We start from the raw sequence: 12825 nt of genomic DNA on the forward strand, positions 1-12825 counted from the left end.
GTGGAGCCGGGCTGTGTATAAGTGTCTCCAGTCCCCCACAAAAGTAAAAAATAATGCGATATTCAAACTTTTTTAAAACCATCCAAATTACTGTATTAAAAATCTGTGTAGCTTACATTTAATAGAGTTTAAGACGAATTTAAATCGCGGGCATTATTTAATTTGTCACAAACAACGCCATGGAAGATCATCTAGTTAGTTATAAAAAAGTAATTATCTATAAAAATGATTGTGAGTTTGTTAGAACTCGCCAATCACCAAAACTTATGAAATTGACACCAAATTTTTGTCATTTAACTATTTTTTTCATTCACATTTGTGTAAAATTGAAAATAAAAAATAGAGGGATTGTTACTAAAATTACGTTATATAGAAGTTATAAATATACCATTTAAAAAGTAAAATAGTCATAATTTGTATGTTTTGACATATTTAAATAGAGAAAACGTTTTCTGTTTTCGCGTTAGAAAATAATAATAATAAAATAGTTATTTGGTATAAAATCCAATACGAAAAACTAGGAAAGTTGTTCTGCTTAAGTATGTGTCATCGTTGATCGTCGAGTAGATCACTGTAACGTAAGTGTTAAATTTTGAATTTAATGATAAAAAAAATTATATAACTAAACAAACAAACTATTAAAGGGTAATACGAGAAATAGTCGTAACAAAATATTCAAGTATATAAAAATTAACTCGTACATTTTGTTCTGTTCGGTATATTTCCATTAAAATCTGTATTTCTAGTTCGGAGAGGCAACGAAGATGTGCTAAAGCGTCCACACGATATATACCTAAGCACCACACTCTATAATATATACGGCACAGGTTTCACCGGAAGAGTCAATATTTACGAAAGTCTTTTTCCTACTGTTTTCGGTAGGTGATCTAAAATGTTTATTTATTGCTACGGACAAACGATTCAGACAAGTATTTTATTCCCGAACGCGCAATGCATAAAATACACGATCCCAAAACAACCCGATAGCGTCCTTGCGGTCGTAGTCGTTTGCTTTTACGCGTTTCATCACATTCCATTCATAGAATAATAATAATTTTAATAAAATAAATATATATTGTGTTGCTATTGTCATACATAAATATTGACGTTCTTTAACCACGTGAAATTAAATAATAATGATTGTAATTTTCACTTATGAAAATGACATAACTTTACATTTTATTTGAAATCGAAAATTGCAGCTCTCGTCTCTCGCTCAAAACCCTGTTAAAGTATGAAGTTAGACGTTAAGTGTATAGTCAATCGTATATGTTTAACTATATAAATAAATAATAATATTTATACATTATACATAACGTTGTAATGCGATCAACGATAATTGTTTTTATAAAAGTTCGTAATAATTATTTATTAGGCATCATACTCATCTACATTTGGATGAAATATCACAAATCTTGGTGTTACACAAACTTGTAGACTAATTTGTAAATAGTTTAATTCGGCATGAGAATAATGAAATAGAAAACCAGATGACATTAATTGAAAGCGTGTTCGAATAGACATATTAATTATAATACGAGTATATAGTTGATACTTGATAATATAATATGCCAATGATGGAAAATGTTAGAGACATCTTAATAATTTCAATAAGCAAACAATAGACGGAAAAGTCGTATACTTACCTAATGTCATATGGTAGACGATATTTAAGTACTCACATATTTTGTTACGACCGAGATGTTTTCATAAAATATCTTAAAAGTATTTTCAGTTCGGAACACGAAAAAGACTTTAAGAACCATTGCAGACTGCGGTGTTCTTTCGGCAGTCTGCAGTCGGCTGTATAGATATGCCTATTTATAGGTTTCACATGATGGTCAGTATTTAAAATATTTTCGAATTCGGATTCCAAACTTTTTGATTGTGTTACACTATAGACTTTATTTAGTTTATTATTACTGAGCCATTTATAATAAAAGTTATACAAATTGATTCCTTTTTTTCCAAAACGGAAAACAATAGAAAGAATAGTAATCCCTCATTAAGTAATACAACCAGTATAACTATAATAAAAACGTCTAGTTTAGAACAAATCTACCAGCCAATTATCTTATTTCGAAGTTTAATATGGAGACCCTGGTGTAATTACATAATTTTTGCATTAAAGTCTCTGTATAGGTACCAAGGAACTTCTATGCATATTATATAATATATTATACCGACTGCGTGCTATTTCAAAAATGGTATTCGACAGTAATAATGAGCCTAACTGAGAATATTGTACCATATCAAGCAGTGAGACCCTAAATGGAGTTAAAGTTAAAGTGAATTGTCTAGTGATCTGTAAATGAACAAATAAAAAAAAATATAGGTACAAATTAAAATTCCCGATAATATCTCTTTCTGAAGGCAAACTATTACATCAAACAAAATCCATAATGGTAACTATATGTGTGGAATAAATTTGTCTGTAGTAAACGTATTAAAAAATATTTTCATTTAGTTCTACACAAATTTGATTCAGTAAAAAAATGCAGAAAAAACTTTTCAAAAGCCCAAAAATAAGTAAAGAATATGGTTAAGTGTGTAAATCAATAGAAAATTGATTTTCAAAACTATTTAATAATACAATATTCTTATTTTTTATTCTTGAAAAAAAAAGTATGTGATGGTTAAGTTGTATTTAACATTATTAATTAACATAATTAGTATATATTTTTGAACACTAATGGAAATTTTTAAAAGCGGAGTTTGTCTTTATTTTAGAACTAAGTATTGTAAGCTTAAGATTTTGTCAGTTCTAAAACTGTAGTACATCATCATATAGATACCAATTATTATTGGTTTATTGCGATATGCAAAACGAAAAATGTTGTTAACATATTTTGTGATCATGTATAAACTATTGTTTAGATTCTAAGCGGGTAAATTAATGTATGGGTTTTCAATGATATGTGTAAATAATTGCATAATTGAGAAAAACTATATAAAAAACAAGAAAACTAGAATATTTAGGAAATACCGATTTTCAACCAAATTTATTTTGTTATTTTGTTTAAATTCAAAAATAAATAAACATATTATTATGATATAATAATATTTAGTATACATAATAATGATAATAATACAATAAAAAAAAAATTAATTTAAGAATATAAAAGCACAATTTTTTTCGTTTGAATTTTAAATGTTGTCAATATCACACTATTTTGCAAGTTTTAGTATAGGTAAGAAATCGTCAAATCTTAATTTGTTATAGTTTATGTAGGCTTTAAAACACAGTTTCTCAATATACCATTTTAATTCAAAATCGTTTTTCATAATATGCAATGATTAAATTAAAAATACATTACATTGGCCTACGCACTCTACGACGATTGACGAAGTACACTATCGAGTATCGAGTGGATATATCTACTATACAGCACAGCAGTAAAATCCTGGTTTTTGTCTAATATAATTAAAACAGTTATAAAATATATTTTATTATTTTATTATTATAAGATAATAGTTTAAATTATTACTATTGTATTAATTATCTGTGATATCTAAAAAGTAACCTAATATATATATATAAGTTTAAAATATATATATTAATCTAATTATAATTAGTTCTTCTTTAGTGTATTTTATAATAGGTTAATCGCTAATAATATATTAATCTAAATCCTACATTTATAAAATTACAAAATGGTCTAATAGGTATTACGTGTATAAGAAAAAAAGATAACACATGTTGTTGTGGTGTCCTCTCAAGACTATACATTGTTTTCACTTGAGAAAATAAAATACACTACACTTAGTACTTAATTTAAATTTATATCAACTTTTTTAGAGTACATGTTTAATAATGTTCTTCTATGTAACCTACATTTTATCGATTATTGATAAATTATATTATTCTATATACATATATTTTAATAAAATGACTACAATTAGGTATCTATTATTAAACTAATTTTTTACTTTTTGTTCAACTTTTTAAATATACTATATAACACGTCAAAAAAATGCGTAAATTTAAGATGAACGCATTTTTTTTTGACGTGTTGTATGGTATATTTAAAAAGTTGAACAGAAAGTAAAATTTTAATTGTAATTTTTGATTTATTTAAAAATAAATTTACTATCGTCTCCTAACTTTACAATTTGCTAAGATGTTATTTAACAGTGTTTTAAGAAAACGAGTCCTGTTCTCATGACCATGAAAAGTCATAAACAAACAATTCTTATTCTTACGTTTATGTACACTTTTTTTAATGAATTAAATTCTCAATTTCTCTTTTGTATAAATAATTTACAACTGAAACTTCAATAAGCAATCACGAAAGAACTAACTCGAAACTTTTGACAAAAATTAGTTATTTTACATACCTGTTTGATATTAGGTTAATTTTTTTAGCTTATTTTATTACACCTATGTTAGCGATGAATAATTTTAATAGGGAAGGAAATAGTTACAGTATAGTATTGTCTTCATTATAAGAAAAATCTGGTTTGGTTTTAAATAAAATTTTAAAAATCAAAAAAATATTAAAAACATTATATATATATATTTTTTTTTTGAAGAAGAAGAAAACTAACCAAACAGATGATCTCATGTTTTCATTTATAGAATAATCATAATATTTAAATTATGTAAAATTGCAAGTTTTTATTCAACATTAGATTAATTGAATAATTTTAATTTTAAGCGTTTTAATCATTGAAAGTACTCGATATCTCTGAATTGTTCATATATTTTATTTATCCAGAAATATATATATATATTTTAAATTGTAAAGTTTGTATTGTGCAAAATACAAAAAAATGACCATTTTCTGTCAAAGTACCGTCATCCTCGTCGTCGTTTAAAAATGGCACCGATCCGCGATCACACAGATATTTCCTTATCCCACATGTCCTACTTAAAGGCAGTGTGAACGCTTCCTACATACTTACGCAGATCAATAATTGGACACAATGTTAACAAGAGTTTCGCTCTCTCTCTCTCTCACTCACTCTCTCTCTCTCTCTCTCTCACATTGCACCCATTCCTCTCACGCACCCTCTCTCACTCGCCTATCGGTGTACATACCACCCCCTATCACGACCGTGGCGCTCTTCCCTACCGTCCACTACTCTACCCGACGTTCGTCCCACCCGGTCTTTACTATTAATTATATTATATTAATAGTTAGTTTGGCAACATGGCGGAGTTGTTTTGAGAGTGCATGCGCGCCGATTGACGCTTCCGCGCACCCCTTACACTATACTCTTTTCCGTCACCCCCGTATAACTGCCTCATAACCTCGTCCTTTTCATCCCTATCCTCAATTTGAATTTTTTTGTTACAAAAGGCGATAAGAAGATAATATATGAAATTACGAAAATATAAACAAAAGGATGAAATGATCGACTTTTCAGGTATAAACAATACAATTTAGGTAGAAAAAGTTTTGAACAATCGCAACTTGGATACTTTTCCCGCAACTTTCAAATTATAATGAATACTTTTGTTAGATTAAATGTAGACAACAACAATTAAGTATTCGAAGTTATTTAAAATGTTGGAAAATATTTACAAATAGCTGTATCTATGTATGTTTGTTTTGCTATATTTTAATAATATATATGTTTACCTATTATTTTATTTATACAATAAAATAAATTATAGAATACATATTTTTTCAGCATCTTCGACTTTGTTTTATACCCAATACAATAATAGTCTGTTTTTAAAAATTTGTAAAAATAATGAATATAACAACTATAACTATATTGTAATACTGAAATCATTATAAGCGTTGTCAAAGACTCAACATTATTATTTGGATTACGAGAGTTAAATAAAGACATAATTATAACATTTAAAGTTGTCAAAGTCATCATAAGTTAAACTTTTTAATATATTTTAACTAGGTTTTATCTATAATGCCTTTAAAATATGAGACTAAAATGTGTTTTATAAAACACATATTTTAAAAATACTATTTAATTACATTGCCATTAAAACCAAAATGTATATTTACAAATTTTACCAAATTTTATCGTGAAGTTAACTACATATTTCCATATGATATATATTATTTTATATTTAGATAAATTTTCATAAATGTATTTTATTAATTTTTATGACCACGTGTAAATAGGATGAAAGTAAAAAAGAAAGCATGTAAACATATAAACTATTTCAAAACATTTTGTAATGATTTAACTTACGGGTATTTTATGCTTTATAAATAGATAACAAAAAAATAACAATTCAATAAAATACATTCTTTGAAATCTTAAAAAAGCATTATAAAAATTGAGACAAGGAAGTATTTTAAGTTAGGTATTTTTTTTGCCTTTCCTGAATAGTTGTCAAATAAACTATTGAAAATATCCAAAAATTTAAAAATAATCTAGAAGCAGGGTTTTACTTGAACTACTCTAAAAATTGTTTTCCGAATTTGATGATTTATTATTGTGTTTCCCAATTAAATATCACTACAGTCCTGCATTATTATTATTATGCGGTGAGGTAAGCGAAAGACTGAACGAAAGCCGAACATTGTTTCTGTCTCTTGTCAAGCTTTTTTTTTTTTACTTTATATCCAAAATTCATGTATTTATACTGTACTCGCAGATCAAGATTAAAGGGGAAATAATATTATTGTACAGACAACTCCCTTCCTAGTTTCAACATGACATTGTACAACTATTAAAAGTCGTATAATGGTGGGGATTGTATCGATTCATGCAGATGTATTGGAAGTTTATATGGTACGACAGGTTTCAGTCATAACACTCATAAAGTCATAACCAAGCAGTCATAACACTCATAACCAAGGCGTGGACAAACCAGCAATGCGCTTTTGCTGTAGAAACCTATGTTTGCGAGTCTTTAACTATTGCCCTGCGTGCGTTCCACACTCAACTTATAATTTCCCCTTGCCGCAAGTATTCCCGATTCGAAAATTCGTTTTTATTGTGGGTATGAAACAGTACCTTTTATCAGAAATGGAGGTGAATAGGTGAACCAGGGAGGGTATTTTACTGCACCTTGTATATAAGACAATAAAAAAATAGGACTGTTTAACAGTAAAGATCAAACCATGAATAGATAGATTTATACCAATAAATTTACTTACGGACACTATAAAATGAATTAATATTTTTATTATAAGTTAAAAAAGCACCATGCAATGTGTTTCAAAATAAAAGTTTTACAAATATCTTCTTAATAATCAGAAAAACACAACAACAACAAAATTGTGGTAAAACGGATATTTTTAAAGTTTTCATTAAAATATATTTCTTTATTCTGTTATAATTCAAAAACAAATTACCGCAGACACTAGAAAAATGCACCACATTTTTATAATAATTTTCTATACATGGTATAATTTTCATATTCCATTTCATTTAATTTGATTATAATTTGACTCTTCGTAGAATATATATATAAGCAATTGAAATTTTTTACTTTTATAATTGTTTTTTTTAACAAATATTTTTTCGATCAGTTAAAGTTCGGTTAAAAGTTAAAGAATTGTATACAAGATCTCCCATAATTTGTTTTTATATAATATAAGTGACACATATATATATAAATATTTAAATTACATAGGCATAATTTATTTTATTAAATATAATCAAAGTTAAAATTTTGATGCGATTTTCAAAAATAACTATTTTTTGTTTAGAAACATTTTTATTTTTATATTTTGGATTTAAAAATAAATAAATATTCAAATTTTTATGACATTGGATATATTCACTCTTATAATAACTATTATTTCCCAAAACAGTTTTTATTTTTCGTTATTATTCAAAAACAAATAACAATAGATACTTGACATTTTCACAAAATGTTTGTTATCACTTTCACTATATGATATTATTTTTAAAATATTTTAACTCTTTTTGAGCTATTTAAAGGTATGACAAATTTTCAATTTTTTTTTTTATAATTGTTGATAACAAGTTTTACGTTAGGTCAAAATTCTTGAAAATGTAATACTTAAGTTGTTCTTATATAGTTATACCTGTATAAAAATTAAAATTGTTTATAATGCACGGGTAGAATATAAAAATGTTCATATGAAATTCATTAAAATCGCAAAAAATTGATAATTATTTTGTTATTAAAAATTCATAATCACTTTTTTAATATCTAACATTTAAAAATGTAATATAAAATTACTCGCAAGTAGCTTATACTTAAATCGTAAAATCTAATAAATACATAAAGACAATTATTTTTTATAAACATTAAGTTCAAATTTGGACGAAACTACTTATTTATACGATGAATAACAATGATAATTATTATGTTAAATTTAAAAACATTATTCGTGGGAATTTGAAATGATAATGTATGTTATATTATTATGAACTTTACTATACACAATGCGATTTTTTTATTTATTTTAAGATATTATCTATTTTTACTAATTTACGGTATTTACAGAAAGACGTTATTAAATTTTGAGTTATAGAAGTTGATACAATATGATATAAATACATATCAAGATAATAATTTAATTCTAATAATATGATAAACGCAATATTTTCGGAAAAAATTGTATCTACTTACTTTAATACACTAAAAGTAAAATAAACTACTTTAATAAAAAAAAAATCATATCACAAAATAAACTCAGTGATATAAGCTAACAGACTGTTTCCATTTAGAATCGTGTTTCGTATATAATGATATATCATTGAATTCAAATTTAACTCACCCATAACAGTGACCCACTTGACACCTAATGTACAGTAGAGCGGTACCTAATTGCTTACCTTTTTTTTACCTATACACTTCATTCTCTGTATACATTGTTCTGTTTGGCATGCTTTATGAATATATTTGAATTTTCTTTTCCTCTTCTGAAATAAGCTATGATAATATGCTTAGTTGTATGATCTACATTCTTTCAAAACTTGGAACTATGGAAATCAATGATGCTTTTTATTTTTTACATTTATTTGTTACATACGTATATTATTATTTATTTGTTGGTAGACATATTAGGTATATACTTCTACTGCTTATTTTATGTTAATAATATTTTTTATTGTAGTAAAACGTTTAGAATGATTGAAGAAGTTTATAGATACAATTTTAAAAACAAATTAAGTAATAACGACTATAACTTATAACCACATTAAATTATGTCTATATGAAGATAGATAACTCTTTTGATGGGTTGATAAGTAATAAAATTGATCAAATTTTATAATTATTTACAATTGGGTAAATAATGTCAAATACCTATATCATAAAAATAATTAACTATAAAATAAACAGATAGTTAAAACTTAACCGTTTGATAAATATAAATCACTCTAACAATGTTGTCAAATAATAAATACACATTATTGTAAATTGTAAATTTATTTAATATAAATTTCATCAAGCATGTTCATTATTCACTCCATTTATTATGTTCGAAAATGAATTTATTTAAAATATGATTTTTGGATTAATATAATCCATATTTTTTAGTAGTTAGATCCTTTATACCATTCAAGAAATGATATAAATACTTTTTTTTTTAATGAGACCCCCCATCTCGATTTTTTTACTGTAAATAGTTGTGCAGCTGATTTTTTTAAAAAAGTTTGTTTATATAGCAGTATAAAGTAGTATTTGAGTTATTCAACCTTATATTCCTACTAAGAATAATAATGTATAGTCCTAATAAATGATGAAGATTTAACATAAAGTATAAAATATATGAAATATTTAGTCTAAAATATTTATTATATGTTTTATAAAGTAATATAAATTACTATTTATTCAAATATAACCTAACTTAATCTTCAAAACTGATTATCAAAGACAATTATCCTAAGTTAATAAAGTATTGTACCAGTCGTTTGAATTTTGATTTTGATGCTTCAAAGTTTTTAATAAAATCATATACTTAAAAATTTGCAACAAATAAGGTAGGTTCCATTTGAAAATAAATTGTATTGTGATAAAATACTCCTATATTAATTAATATAAAAAAATATAAGCATTTTAAACTATATGTAGTAAGTAATAAGTATATTTAAAAATTTAAAAATTTAAAATTTAAATATAAATTTGCTATTAAAGGATGAAAATATATCTAATATTTAATATTAGAGTGAATTGACTCTAAAGGTAAAAGTAAGAACATTATCTGTGCTTAAGAATCGGCTTATTTCAATATTTGTATTTTTAAGCTAGAAATAAGCATTTTAATTTGTAATATTTACAGTATTCGTATCGTGCTTAAAATTTATAATATCGAAAAAAGCTAAAGTTTAAGCACATATAATGTTCTTACCTTGAACTTTGATAATAAGTCAATTCATTTTAATATTAAAACTAAAAACATGCAATTAGTTCAACGGAATGTAAATTTGTTAGGTATGTTAAATTATATTTGTAAGATGGAAACAACACATGTGAGGGTAGCGTACTCTTAAATGATTACCTAATCGAATACTAGTTTTCCTATTTTTTATAATAATTCTTACTGGTTGAGAATGGAATGAATATAATAATAATTTTATATTTTTGTCTAATTTTGTAATTGTTATGATATTTTTTTGTTGGGAACGAAAAGGTAATTTTTAGGAAATATAAGTTTTATATATGTAGATAGTTTTGATTATTTTGAATGGAAAAACTGTTTAATATTAGTATAAATTGTTTAATGCCTGCTACATCTCATAACAATTTGAGTATTTTTTTCTTATAATATTAAAATGTTCTATGTTTGAAATCAAAATAAATAACAAAATAATAATATTAATATGTTGTATATTATAGTAATATGCTTCAAGACTATAATTTGACATATACATTTTCACTATAAAACAGATAAAAACTTTGTCAAATATTAATTATTTTATTTATAAAGACATCATATTTCTATATCGAACTATAATAATTATAATACAAATACGTGTTGAATGTCAAAAAATAATTTTTAGTTAATTTCGACTTACTCTAAAATATTCAAGATTTTATATTACCTAGGAAAACTATAAAACAAATTAAAAAATTATAGACAGTATTATTTTTAAAAAAATGTGCGAAAATTATTCATCGATGTTGTTACTATGTTTTTAACTAAACACACCAACACCTCAGTCCCACATGATTTAAAGGTCCTATTATATATGTACGTAAAAATAGATTATAGTTAATCAACAAACGTGGTATTTACTCCACTTAAAACCGTTTTAATAACCCATTTGAATTTGATCATTTACTATTGATTTTAAATCATTTTTATCATAACATGCCAAAAAACTACTATCCAACGAGACGAAGGAAGCAAAGCGAGTGCCCATCGGCCATCAGTCAGGTTTTGTCTACCATTCTATCCGTTTGTTTTAATTTGATCCGGATATGTGCTTTTCGTAAATTCATAAGTTCAATTTAATAATGGTGTATTCGAAAACACTATAGTAAGATCATGATTTTACGGTGTTTTGATTTAAGTTCAATATAAAAACTCTCTCAATCAGTTCAGCATGCATGCAATGTTTAACCATAATCATTATCATTTACTTATGGTTGAATTATATAAAAGTAGGCACATAATAAAAAACATTATATTAACATTATAATTATTTTTATGATTATAATACTGAATTCGATACAAGGTTGTATGTTTTTAATATTTGTTGGTATTTAATTTTATAAAAGATAAATAAAATGTAAATCACAGTTAGAACAATACATTTATAATGATGAAACATTCTACAGGAAATGAATTTAAAATTGAATTCATTGTTTTTATATGCTATATATTGTATAAAATAAATGTTTATAATTCAATATTATTAATTTTTTTTTTATTTAATATATAATTATTGTTTTATAATACTAATATCTTTGCCTATATTAATCATACTTTGTTTAAAAAATTACAAATATTTAATCAAAAGTGAAGGTGTACACACAAAACATAATTAATTAGCTATTACTGAGCAAAACTTAAATGTACATTTTTAGATTAATAAAAATGCAATAACATTTTCGAGAAGCTAAATTTATTTAAATTATAATAAAACATGTCATTTATAGATGACGTGAGTTAACTACTGTAAGTATTATTTAAAACAATTTGTGTATCGAAATTATTATTAATCAAAAGTACGTCATACACATATAATGTGCTCAGAATCGTTTTTTCGGATATAATGATTTATCATTGATTTAAAATATTTGACAAATTTGTTACAGGCTTACAGTAACCAATTCAATGACGAGGAACGCTCAAAACCAACTATACAATAGAAGGTAGTTCCCTGATTATTTTATTGAAAGTTTTGATACTTTATCACTTATTAGCTAATTAATTATTTAACGAGAATTTAACAACATATTTTGTGGGTACTGAGTAGACAGGTACTCCTTTAGTCCTTCCCCTTGTCTACTGTCGTTAATTTAAGAGTTAAAATATAGAATAGGTTAAAATGATATTGAAACTTTTGTATCATATATATTTTTCAGTTTTCACAATATTTTAAACGTTTATTAATCTGTTTGGGTATTATAATAGTTATTAATAATATTTTCAATCTGATCTGACTTTCATTAAGAAATTCTCTCCGATTTTTCACACATTATAATATAGTTCCTGTGATTAATTTTACTTTATTGATTAATTACTCTTATTATAGATTTTATAATATTTAAAAAATATTACATAAAATACTCTTACTCTTAAGTCAAGAGTATCACTTATCGTTTAATTTTACAATTTTCTTATAATTTATATTCATAAAATGCCATTTCAAAGAACATATAATATTTAGCACAAATTGTAAACACTTTGTACGATTGAATTTTCATACACATTGAATCGTTCAAAAATAATCATATTTATAAAGCTATACCTACTA

The 12825-nt window shown here is 24.7% G+C and overlaps 1 long non-coding RNA gene across 1 annotated transcript in view; it reads left to right on the plus strand.

Annotated features, from left to right (window-relative positions):
- Positions 1-12351, plus strand: part of LOC132930890 (uncharacterized) — a 52812-nt gene extending 40461 nt beyond the window's left edge. The window contains exon 3 of the long non-coding RNA XR_009662294.1: positions 12164-12351. This is a non-coding gene — a long non-coding RNA (uncharacterized LOC132930890). The remainder of the gene's footprint in view (positions 1-12163) is intronic.
- The last annotated feature ends 474 nt before the right edge of the window (positions 12352-12825 follow it).

The sequence above is a fragment of the Rhopalosiphum padi genome, chromosome 4 (genome assembly GCF_020882245.1).
Source record: "Rhopalosiphum padi isolate XX-2018 chromosome 4, ASM2088224v1, whole genome shotgun sequence".
NCBI lineage: Eukaryota > Metazoa > Arthropoda > Insecta > Hemiptera > Aphididae > Rhopalosiphum > Rhopalosiphum padi.